We start from the raw sequence: 11,863 nt of genomic DNA on the forward strand, positions 1-11,863 counted from the left end.
GACTGGTCTCAACATAAAAGTGCTGTATGGAGCATTGTCTGACTGGAGGTGGTATGCTGTTGCCCTCCTCCAACTTTTGAAATGACTTACCCAGTCAGTTGTAAATACATGGTATCAGCACAATGAGTATCTAGCTTACTACTTGTGTGAGCATTCAGTTTGCTTGATAAAACATGAAGGCATTATCATTTGGCACACACATTCAGCTGTTTTGAGGCCACTATACTTTATTCTCTGATGTGAAGATGAAGAAGTTTCAAGGATATGATTGGTTTTAAAACATGGCATTGTTGCAGCACATAAAACGATAATCAAGCAATCTCTGCAGTCTAACCAGAAAATCCTTTTAACAGGGACTGCAAATGAGTATTCTAGTAGATGGAGGTAATTTTGAACATTCTATGATGCAAATGGAATTTAATGGAAATGTTTATGACCTGTTTCATTCATGATTTTCTTTTTGATCTGGTTGCAGAGTTATTAATTTCCACAGATCATTTGCATAATAAATTGTAATGTGGAGTGGGTCATTTTATATTCATATGTTGTAATTTTTCACTGTACATGAAGTTATAAGTTAACAGTTTTTAAAACTCAATTTCTTATTTTACCAGCCTATTCTATCTGTGACACTGACCCATGTTTAAGGCTTGGAGCCAAGTGGAGTGCCACAGCCAGAGGCTCTGTCAATTCTCTGATAGTCTTGGCTGTGGATTTCTGGATCTCCATTAAGAGGTGTCAAGCACCAGAATAAGTTTCTTTCCTTTCTTTCTTTTTTTTTTTTTTTTTTTTTTTTTTAAAAAAAATAAAAAAAGACTGGGGTCTGAGGTCCTCTGATGGATGCCTACTATTCAATATGCATAAATGGCTCTGAGCACTATGCAACTTAACTTCTGAGGTCATCAGTCGCCTAGAACTTAGAACTAATGAAACCTAACTAACCTAAGGACATCACACACATCCATGCCCGAGGCAGGATTTGAACCTGCAACCGTAACAGGACTGTAATGCCTAGAACCGCATGGCCATCCGGCTGGCCTATTTAGTATGCATAGGGTGAAATCAAATTACATACAGAGTAAAGACACTACAAATGACAAAATTTTAACAGTAGATTGCTGATGCATTTGTATCAAAGTCCCTGAGTTTACTGCCCTCAAAGACAGCTGTAGCGCTCAAATTATAACTGAGAGATGTGTGCAATGTGAAGTAGAAAGTTTGTAAATATTTAATGAGGTATGGTACATATACTGAAAAGACAGGTGCCATAGAAGTTGCTGTATTCATACAATCGACAAAAATATGGTGTCTGTTAAGGTCAAAATTGAGTATGACTGTGAAGTTATCTGGACGCGAGTAATGATGACCCAGATGAACTGAAGTTAATGGGATGTTTTTACCAAGCATCAAATTTTGCCCATAGATGTAGATTCATTCAAAGAATGTAGCACAAAAGTACCCTGATCCTGCAGAGTTAGTTGGAAGCAACATACAGAGTGTTGTCTTGAACAGTCAGTTCAACAACCCATTGACAATGGATATATATCAGGCCCTGTAGCAACAAACAGGTCGACTTTATCAAAAGTGTCAGTACAGAGACTAGGATCAATGATTATGATGTCATCATAGCAAAGATTATTATCAAAAACTTAATAAACTCAGCAAGAAGACTAGGAGAGTTTTTACGCAGGAAAGAGCAGATAAGTAGTTACATAGAGGAAGTATGGGTGAAGTTTGAATGGACTGTCAGTTGAGCTCTTGAGGAGTATGTCCCGAGTAAGTGTAAGAATGGAAAATATCCACCATAGTTAAATACTGAGAACACAGAGATTATTGCACTCTTGGTTCAGGTAAAACAAGAGAGAGAGAAAAAAAACAACAGAAATGACAGGTAAAAGTGAGTAGAAATTCATGCATCCATAAAAAGATAGATGCATGAAGCATACAACTTCCATCATTATACCTTAGCAAGAGATCTTGCCAAGAACCTGAGAAAATTATTGTCTTACATAAAATTGCTAAGCAAGCCTAAGGCTTCCATTCAGCTGCTCATCGATCAGTCTGGCATAGCAATAGAGGACTGTGCTGTATACAAGAATATGGAGAGGTGGGTACAGAGTGGTGCAGCAGCTGTTGTTGTAGGGAAGGTAGACAGGAGCAGAAATTATTAGTGAACTAATAAATACAGTAAACAGAAGTTTTACTTAATTTGTAGCTTTCTCCAAGCATTACAAAGAAACTTAACAAAAGAACAAACAGCAACAAATTGCACCGGTTACAAGAAGCAGACTAAAAAGTGTGGTGTAGTGTGAGCCTCCCGCTACTAATCCATGAGAAAACTGTCTAAAACTGAAGATTGTCAAAGGTCATGACTGAGAGTGGGTCAGCCATCCTTTATTGTGGTGGCAGCAGGCACTTGCAGTCGAAGCCACTGAAGATGTGGCTAAGTGGGCATGCATCTATGGATCCACCAGGTGCTTGCTTGACTGCTACTGGAGTCCGTCGGAAATGTGCATTTCCACTGCCAACTGTGAGACGCTGGTGAGAGTGGTATTGATCTATCACACAACATCCGTACCCTGTAAACCTCCTCACCATTGCTGTGTAGTGCAGATGAGTGAATGATGTTGGGAAGGAGGGAAGAGGAGGAGGAGGAGGACTGGATGCAGGTGTTAATGAGGAGATGGGAGCTAAAATGTAGGCCAGTGCCGAGCTCCAGCCAGTGCCCTAGTGTACATCCTGAGCCTGCCAGGGAACGCCAGCCAAGAAACCAGGCGCTAACATTCAGAGGTGAAGCAGACAATGAAGTTGGCATGCTTAGAAGTGGGCCAATACAAAATCTCATATTGGTAATTCAACAAAAGAAGAGTCCACAATTGCAGCTTTTGGGCTGCGTAAGTTGGGACTGACTGTGAAAGGCTAAACAAAGTTTGAAGAGGTTTATGGTCAGTCACAAAGTAAAATTTCCTGTCAAAGAGAAACTGGTGAAACTTTGTTACCCCATATACAATGGTAAGAGCCTCATTTTCTATTTGTGAATAATTACACTGAGTTTTGGTCAACAACTTTAAAGCAGAGGCAATCAGCCTGTCAACGGAACAAAATCTATGTGACAAAACTGCACCAATGCCAAAAGAGGAAGCGTCCACAGCCAAGAAAACTGGATTGGCTAGATCAAAATTAACAAGGCACTGATCACTAGGCAAAGCATCTTTCAACTTCTGGAGAGCAGAGTGACACTCTTGCGACCAAACAAAAGGAACATTCTTCCTGCGAAAATGATGCAAGGGAACAGTGATCTGAGTGGTGTTAGGAATAAACCAGGTGTAGTACATGATCTTCCCTGACACAGACTGCATTTCCTACACACTCTATGGGTGTTGACAGTTACAGATAGGAAGCAAATGTAATAGGAATGAGTGAACACAATGGCTACTTGTGACATGTCCTAAGAACTCAAGTTCTGTCTGAAAAAACCACACATTTTTCTTTGTTAAATTCGAGACCAGCTGCAGACAACACTTGAATCAGAGTACGAAGATTCTTAATGTGTTCTTCGGGACTGCGACCTAAGATGATAATGTCATCTAAATGATTTGATCAAAAAGGAACTTTTGCAGTTTGCCGGTCCAGAAAGCACTTGAGGTGGATGCTTGGGTGAGATACAACAAACAACACCTTATAATCAGGAGTTCAGTTATTCACCTCTTCACACAAGTAAGGCTTACACAGAACTGGATGGCAGAGCTACACAAAGATAATGTTTTGCTCAGTTCAAAGATGATGCTCAGATCAATACTGGTGTCGATCTCATCGGTGCCACATAGCCCCCTCCCCCCCCCTCGTAGTATGGAGTACTCCTGAGAGGCTGGGGGGGGGGGGGGGGGGTGACTATGGCGTCAGCAGGGGTGGTCCACAGGAGCTGGACCACGGTCAGCTCGATAGCTTCGTCGGGGAGCTGTGTGGTGTGGGTAGATGTTGTGAAGGAAGGCCCGGCCAACGAACCTGGAAGTCGTTGAAGCGTGCTGGGCATTGTGCTGGTCGTGCGGTGACAAGTAGGCCGGCGGTTTGTGGGAGGAATGGAGCGACGACGACGATGTATCCGGTGGGCATGGCAAACACACGAAGCATGTCCAGGTCGATGTCGGGTGAGAGGGGAACACATTTCACCAGGTGGCAGGGAATGGCGGAGGTTGTGTCATGAGCACTGGTTGAAGGGAAACACACAACGAACAGAGTGTCATCGCGTAGTATTATAGAGATGTCATGGATTATGTCCGGGGGGACAGGCACAAACACCTCGAGCGAGGGCACGTTCAAGATGGGGGAGAGGGGGGCGTGAGAAACCTCGACATGGCGAGGCAGGCAACGGTGGAGAGGTCGAAGGGACCGGCGAAGGGCCTGGCGGCGAGGGCGTGATCATAAGTAAGCTCGACGTGGGGAGCATGCGATCACTCGACGGAGTGCGTGAGACCGGAGTAAAGGGCAAGGTTGGAGAAGAGCTTGACGATTGGAGCTGGAAGTCACTCGACTGAGTGAGTAAGTCCGACGTGGAAGGAGTGGTCGGAGAATCGTGAGCAACGATAGTGAGTGGCGTGGTTGTGGCCTGAAGGAGGGTAGACGTGGGCTCGCCATGAGCAGGCTTAAGTCTGTTAAGAGAGACTGTAACAGCTGAATCTTTTATGTGGATGTCATAGGTGTTGGCTGAGCGCCAGAGGACTCAGTATGGGCCAGTATATGGGGGTTGGAGGGGAGCAGAGACAGTGTCATCTTGGGGCATGACGTACTCGCAATTGTTCAGAGATTTCTGGATGTGAAGTGGCGTCTGACGCGGTCCACGAAGGAAGGTAAGTCAGGGAGAGAAGCAGAACGGCTCACAAGTTCCCCAGGGAGAACAATGTTCTGGCCGTATATGAACTCAGCTATTGTGCCTTTGAGGTCTTCCTTATAGATCGCACGAATGCCAAGTAGCACAACGGGAAGGGCCTCCATCCAAAGAGAGTCGTGGCATCGAAGAGCTGCCTTGAAAGTGCAGTGCCAGCACTCAACTAGCCCGTTACTTTGCGGGTGATATGCTGTGGTATGGAAGCGCTGGATGCCGCAAATGTTACAAATATCATTGAACAGGGTTGACTCAACTTCTCTGCCCTGGTCAGTCGTGATGATAGCTGGACATCCGAAACGCGATACCCATGACTCAATGAAAGCTTGAGCAACAGTTTCTGCCGTGATATTGGGGAGGGGGACAGCCTTGACCCAGTGACTTGTTCGGTCGATAGACGAGAGAACATAACAAAAGCCGTTAGAAGGAGGAAGAGGGCCGACAATGTAAATGTGAATATGCTGGAAACGCCCAAGAGGGATCGAAAAGGCTCTGAGGGGGGTGAAGTATGCTTGTGTACTTTGCATCGTTGGCACGCGATGCAGGAGCGTGCCCATTGCTGGAAGTCCTTGTTGACATTTCTCCACACAAAGCGCTCTGCTACGAGGCGGGCGGATGCACGAACATTGGGGTGGGTTAAATTATGCATTCATATTGAAGACAGCTCGACAGAGCATGGTTGGAATGAGAGGGCATAACGTGCTCGTACTGTCGTCACACCAGATCGCACCAGAAATGCCAGGGAAGGTGGTGCGGACGAAGTGTAGTGAAGAGGTAGAGTCTGAAATCAGGTTTTGCATGTCCTCGTCGGCGGGTTGGAGGTTAGGCAGCTCAGAGAGATCTAACAGTGAATGAACGGCGTCAACTCATGAAAGGAAATCAGCAACTGTATTGTCAGCACCCTTTATGTGTCTGACATCGGTGGTGAACTGAGATATGAGGTCCAAGTATCTGAAGCAGCGAGGAGGCGGGTCAGCTGGCGGGTTTGTAATGGTCGCAGCCAGGGGTTTGTGGTCCGTTAAAACATAGAAAGGGTGTCCCTCAACGTCAGTCTTAAAATGCTTGATTGCTTCATAGACCGCGAGCAACTCCCTGTCAAACGTGGTATATTTTCATTGTGCCTTGGTGAGCTCGCGCGAGAAGAACTGCAGAGGCGAAGTTTGGTCATTGACTGTCTGGCTAAGGACAGCGCCGATAGCAATATCGCTCACGTCTGCGGTGATGAAAAGTTGCGCACTGGGATGAGGATGCGCGATGGTCCAGGCCTCAGCAAGAAGATTTCTGAGGGCAGTGAAAGAGGCAGTCATAGCAGGGGTCCATGGAATGGGCCGAGATCCAGAAGTGTTGGTGCCTGCCAAGGCATCCGTCAGCAGAGCCTGAGTCTCCGCAGCCCGAGGTAGATGTTGGTGATAATAATTAACCATCCCCAGAAAGCGCCGGAGCTCTTTGAATGACGCAGGTCTGGGTAGGTTTAGTATTGTTTGTACTTTCTCAGGGGGCGGTGAAATGCAGTCGGCAGAGATCCGAAAACCGAGAAAAGTGACAGCGGGTTGATGTAGCTGCAATTTGTCCTGGTTGGTCTCGATGCCTGCTGCCGCGAGAGTGTTCATAGCAGTTTGCACATGTCGAATGTTGTCCTCGACGGAAGAGCTGAACACAAGATTGTCATCAGGATATGCAAAGCAGAATTTTAGTTCGAATAGCACTTCGTTGATGAAGTGTTGCCAGGTCTGGTTTGCATTTTTCAGACCAAAGGACATGAATCGAAACTGAAATAACCCAATCGGGGTGGTGATTGCTGTCTTCTCGATGTCTTCAGGTGCCATGGGGATCTGGTGGTAGGCCCATTTGCAATCAATCACAGAGAAGGTGGTCGCACCTGCAAGGGAACTGGTAAAGTCGGCAATGTTGGGTATGGGGTAAGTGTTCATAATTGTTCATGCATTTAGTCGACGGTAGTCTCCGCAAATGCGCCACGACCTGTCTTTCTTGGGTATCATATGTATGGCCATAGACCAGCTACTGGCAGAGGGTTCAATGACGCTGGAGCTTAGTAGTTCAGAAATCTGTTTTTTAAGGTTGGAGAGGCACTTGGGACAAAGTCGACATGGTTTACTGGAGATCGGGGGGCCTGGGGTGAGGTGAACCTTGTGAACCGTGCCGTTGGTGAAGACGGAAATGTTGCCGGCGGCATGGGAGGCAGTTTATTTACAATGTGTGGTGAATGGGGCAGTCGAGACATGGTTGTGGTGTTCAGAGCCACTCGGCGGATCCAACGGGAGCCGAGGCAGCAAAGTGTCCCAGGAGTCAACGAGCCAAGATGGCCGACAGCCCAAAGCAGTGGCACTGTGCTCGGGTGAGCTCGGTAGAGCTCGTGAAGCGTTAGTGAGCCCATTGTCCGAGGGCACGGCCTGTGGCAGCAGGATCGCGGGCGAAGCGCTAGGCGTGAGTGCACTGTTTGTGTTGTCAGTGGTGGTCGCACGGCGTCGCGCAGGAGCCGAAGTTGCATAGTTTGAGGTGCTGGCCGCGAGGGGCGGGGTAGGAGCTGTCAGTTCGGGAACATGTGATATTCGTTGCGCATGCACACTTGTGTCTGACCGAATGCCAAACACTGCCGTGTTAGGAGGGTTTGGCCTTGCAGAACTGTCAGTACATGTTATGGCAGTCTTGATAGCACAGTTGTGAGGGGTAGCGGGAGGTAAACACATGGAAGCTCGATTGCTAGGATTGCAAGCGTATTCGGCGCACTTACTGACCTTGCTTTGTCCTTGCTGTAGTGTCTGTAATTCCTTTGCTACATCGGAGGGCTGGAGCTGTGTTTCGTGGAGCCAGAGGGAGAGCTCGAAGTTTTCCTTGCATAGGCGAGCGATGTGTTCAAGCTCGACAAGGCACTTATGTGTGGTTTCTTGTAACGTCGTAGCAGAGACAAGCATGTGCGGATGAGATGAGCTGGGATTGATATATCATGGGGGGTTTTGCTCGACAGAGCACAGGGGAAGTGAGTCTTGGACGGGTGATGAAACACCGTGTTTCACACTAGGTCCGATGAAAGTTTGTGGTGTCACAAGAACTCAATGCCTAGTATAGGTTCGTAAGTTTTGCACACTAAAAAAGTCCACTTGAGTTTGCAGTTCACGCAGAGTGAGACGACGTGTGAAGTTGAACCCAAGCTTTGTAGTTTACTTGAATTTATGGCTTGCAGTGAAGTATGATGAGGGTGGATGTTCAACGACGCTAGTGATGTGGGCAGCAGTGAAACATCAGCGCCTGTGACCACTAGGAAAAGTTATCCCGACAAAATGTCTTTAATGTAAAGTCGTCCACAATTATCAGGTCGTTCCCGGACAGAACATAGCGCTGGGCGGTGCCTGTCATGTTGTGTGCAGGAGGTGTTTGGGAAGTAGCAGGGTTGTCTGCAGTTCCGTGCCACCTCACCAAACCGTGTGTGGAAGTAACAGTATGGGTGGTGCGGTTGCATCTCCTATGGAACGTTCGTTGCCAGTGGCGGTGGCCGAGGTTCGGTGGTCGCAGCAGGCTCAGTTGCAGGAGGAGGCATGACCGTGGGTGGAGCCAGTGACGTCCCTGTAGCTTGTTTTCTGCTTTCTGGAGCGAGCAGAACGGTCAGCACAGTGCGGCTCCGCCTGTGTCCAGCCACAGGACGACAAGCCTGAACCTGAGACTTGTCAGGTAGGCAGTGGCTGGCGAAATAGAGCAGTGATGCATCGTGTAGCTTGTCAGCAATTGTCACTGCTCGACAGGTTCGGGAGGCCTCTGAGCCAGAGCAAAGCGGATGTGAGGAGATAGTTTATCTGACCAGATGGCTAGGAGAGCTGTGTCAGAGAGTAGATCGGCGCTGACTAGGGCGCATAGCCGTTTCCAGAGTTGGGAAGGTTTGTCGTTGCCTAGTTGCTCGACGTGGAGCACTTGCCGTATTGCTGCCTCTGTTGAGCGGGCAAGCCAATGTAGAACTGTCTCTTTGTCTAGAGTGTACTGGGTAGATGAGTCCGGGGCGTCGACCAGGTCAGCAATCAAGTCCTCCTGGTCGTACAGGTGGGTGATGAGGCACAGAAACCTGGCTGACTAGTCGAGTTTGCAATGGTTGAGCACTTTGTCCACAATTTTGAACCAGATTGTTGCTCTGTCGGGATTAAACGGCGGCAGCATCGGTAAGTGTTGTAGAATGTTCAGAAGAACAGGTTGAGTTGAATTCATCGAGGCACTGCCTGAAACAAGCTGTTGTTGCTATAGTATTCCAGGAGAGTGTGACTCCCGGCAATGTGGCGATGATGGCTGGTCGGGTGGCAGCGTGAAGGTGACGCATTGTGGTTGAGCGCGATCTGTCATGACGTTTAAGGCCGACGTGGGTGAGACACCATAATGTGTCTATTGCAGTTGCACAAGCTCAACACGTTGCAGGTGTGTTCGGATTGACGTGTCGTGGAAGACCAACGCAGATGAGGCACCGAGATGTGCCGAGAACGGTAGTGGAAGCTCGACTGGTGCGGATAAGGTGACTGTCATGGCACAAAACACCGAGATGTAGCAGTGGGACGGAGATGGATGTCAGGCACAGATAACAAGTTATTGTTCCTGTTGCAGGCAGAGGTATCGAAGCAGGAAGGCATGTGCTGATGCTTAACTGAGGCAGGTGCGGGCGTGATCAGATGCTGAGGAGATTGACCTGTGAACAAAGTAGTTCCGGCCACATGGCAGGTATCCGCGTGGTACTGCACGGATTGCGGTGTGGCAAATCATTGTCCTGGTGGTGGTAGGTTGTCCAACGAAGCATTTGCAGAAATTGGCATTGGTCCCGCACTGCATGGAGATCCATAAGAGGTAACTGCACCGTCGATGAGGGAGGGCACATGTGATGGGAACAAAGGCGTCAGATAGCCGGAGTCATGCACACTCCTAACCTCACTTATGTTGCAGGCTCGAAAACGTCCGGCGAAATCGGCATAATCGTCGAGTGAGAGGCATCATGTTGCACTCCTGGTGGGTGTACATCGCCCGCAATACGATGCATGTTGATCACAAAATCCGGCGTTAGGCCGAAGTCATTGTTCGAATGTTGTGCTGATGTAATACACGCGAAAATAACCAACGCAGAGGCTGCAGACACAGTAAAATGGCGAAAATGGAAGATGTTACAACTCTGGGTCACCAGTGAGGTGGATGCTCGGGTGAGATACACCAAACAACACCTTATAATCAGGAGTTCATTTATTCACCTCTTCACACAAGTAATACTTACACAGAACTGGATGGCAGAACTACACGAAGATAATGTTTTGCTCAGTTCAAAGATGATGCTCAGATCGATCCTGGTGTCAATCTCATCGGTGCCACACACTGAAATATGGTGGAAGTGGTAGCAATGCCAAATGGCAATCTTCAAAATTTGAAGAGCCCCAGATGAGTATTAATGATATAGACCTCTTGTGACTGCTCATCCAGATGGATTTGCAAGTGAGCATTGCGCATCAGTTTTGAAAAAGTAATTCCCAGCACCCAATTTTTCCATGAATTATTATGGGTGCGCAAAGGGATAACTGCCAATGACCATTTAAGGATTCACAGTTTCCTTAAAGTCAATGCACAATTGGAGTCTGCCCAATGGCTTCTTTAGAATAACAGGAGGGGAGAGGCCCACTGACAGGCTGTAATGTGTGCAGGACCCTGTTATCTTGCAAATCAGTAAATTCCTGTGCCACACAGTCTTGAAGAGCATGAGGAACAGGATGAGCTCAAAAGAAACATGGCTGCACATTGACCGCCATTGTGATGTGCACAATAAATTATTGGCTTTGCCTAAACATTCAGAAAACAAATCCCGAAATTCTACACAGAACTTAACAACACTGTCACAAGGATCAAAGGAAGTAATGGAAGCTACTTTGACCTGAACACTTCATCTAAACAAATCAAAAGAGTCTAGACCAAAAATGTTAGCACTGTCTCAGAAGCAAAACACTGTAAATGTCACTGTCTTTGTCCGATTTCGGAAAGTTGCAGGAAGGCTACAAGTGTCCAAGACAGGAATGTCTTGGTTGTTATATGCCATCAGTGTATGGTGCAGGGTGTACATCTTAGGTTTGCCAAGCGATTTGTAAGTATCATGGCTGAGCAAATTAACTAAAGCTCCAATGTCAAGTTGCAAACGGTCTGATTATCTAGCAACGGTAAGAGATAAAAAAAGCTTGTTGTCCTCACATGACATGGCAGATGAGTTGGGAGCCTTTCCTGAACAGCCATTACACTACTGTTTTCCATGAACAATGCTGCCAGGTTTTGAAAACATACTACACACTGTTTGTGATTCTGATTTGCATGAAGAAGTAGCAGATGGGGATGCCCTGCGTTTCTGTACACACACAACCTGTACATGTCCCCATCTGCTGCAGAAAAAGTACATTGCTTCATGTGAGAAGCAAGATCGTGATCATGTTCATATTACAGCGAGGGCATGACTTCACACCTTGTCCCGGAAGTAACATGAATTCACATGAACACTGTGGCTGTGGCCGGATGGGATACTGTTTGCAAGCTAGCTGTGAGGCCTGTTTGTCTTGTCTATCTTCTGAACAAACAGGCACTACTTCAAAATTTCACTGTGCCTTTGCAGGGATCTTTATAGCCTAGATGCTGCAGAACCTTTTGCCAGGAAGGGTCCAGGTATTAAAGAATCTGTTGCCGAAGTTCAGAGTCAGCAACAGCGTGTGTGATAGCATCGGGAATCATCACGCATTGTGGTATTTGCCACAGTCACATTTGAATCTACACTTTCTAGTAAGGTCTTGAAAATCAGTCACCCACTGGTGGTATGTTTGTCCTTGTTGCTTAAACAAACTAAAAAAATTGTACTGAGCAACCACCACTTGTACCCTCTCCTCATAATATTTTGTAAGCATCTGTAATAGTTCCTCATATTTTACATGTTCTGGGTGCAAAGTGGGAAATAATTTGGCACACAACCTGTAA

The sequence above is a fragment of the Schistocerca serialis genome, chromosome 7 (genome assembly GCF_023864345.2).
Source record: "Schistocerca serialis cubense isolate TAMUIC-IGC-003099 chromosome 7, iqSchSeri2.2, whole genome shotgun sequence".
Taxonomy (NCBI): domain Eukaryota; kingdom Metazoa; phylum Arthropoda; class Insecta; order Orthoptera; family Acrididae; genus Schistocerca; species Schistocerca serialis.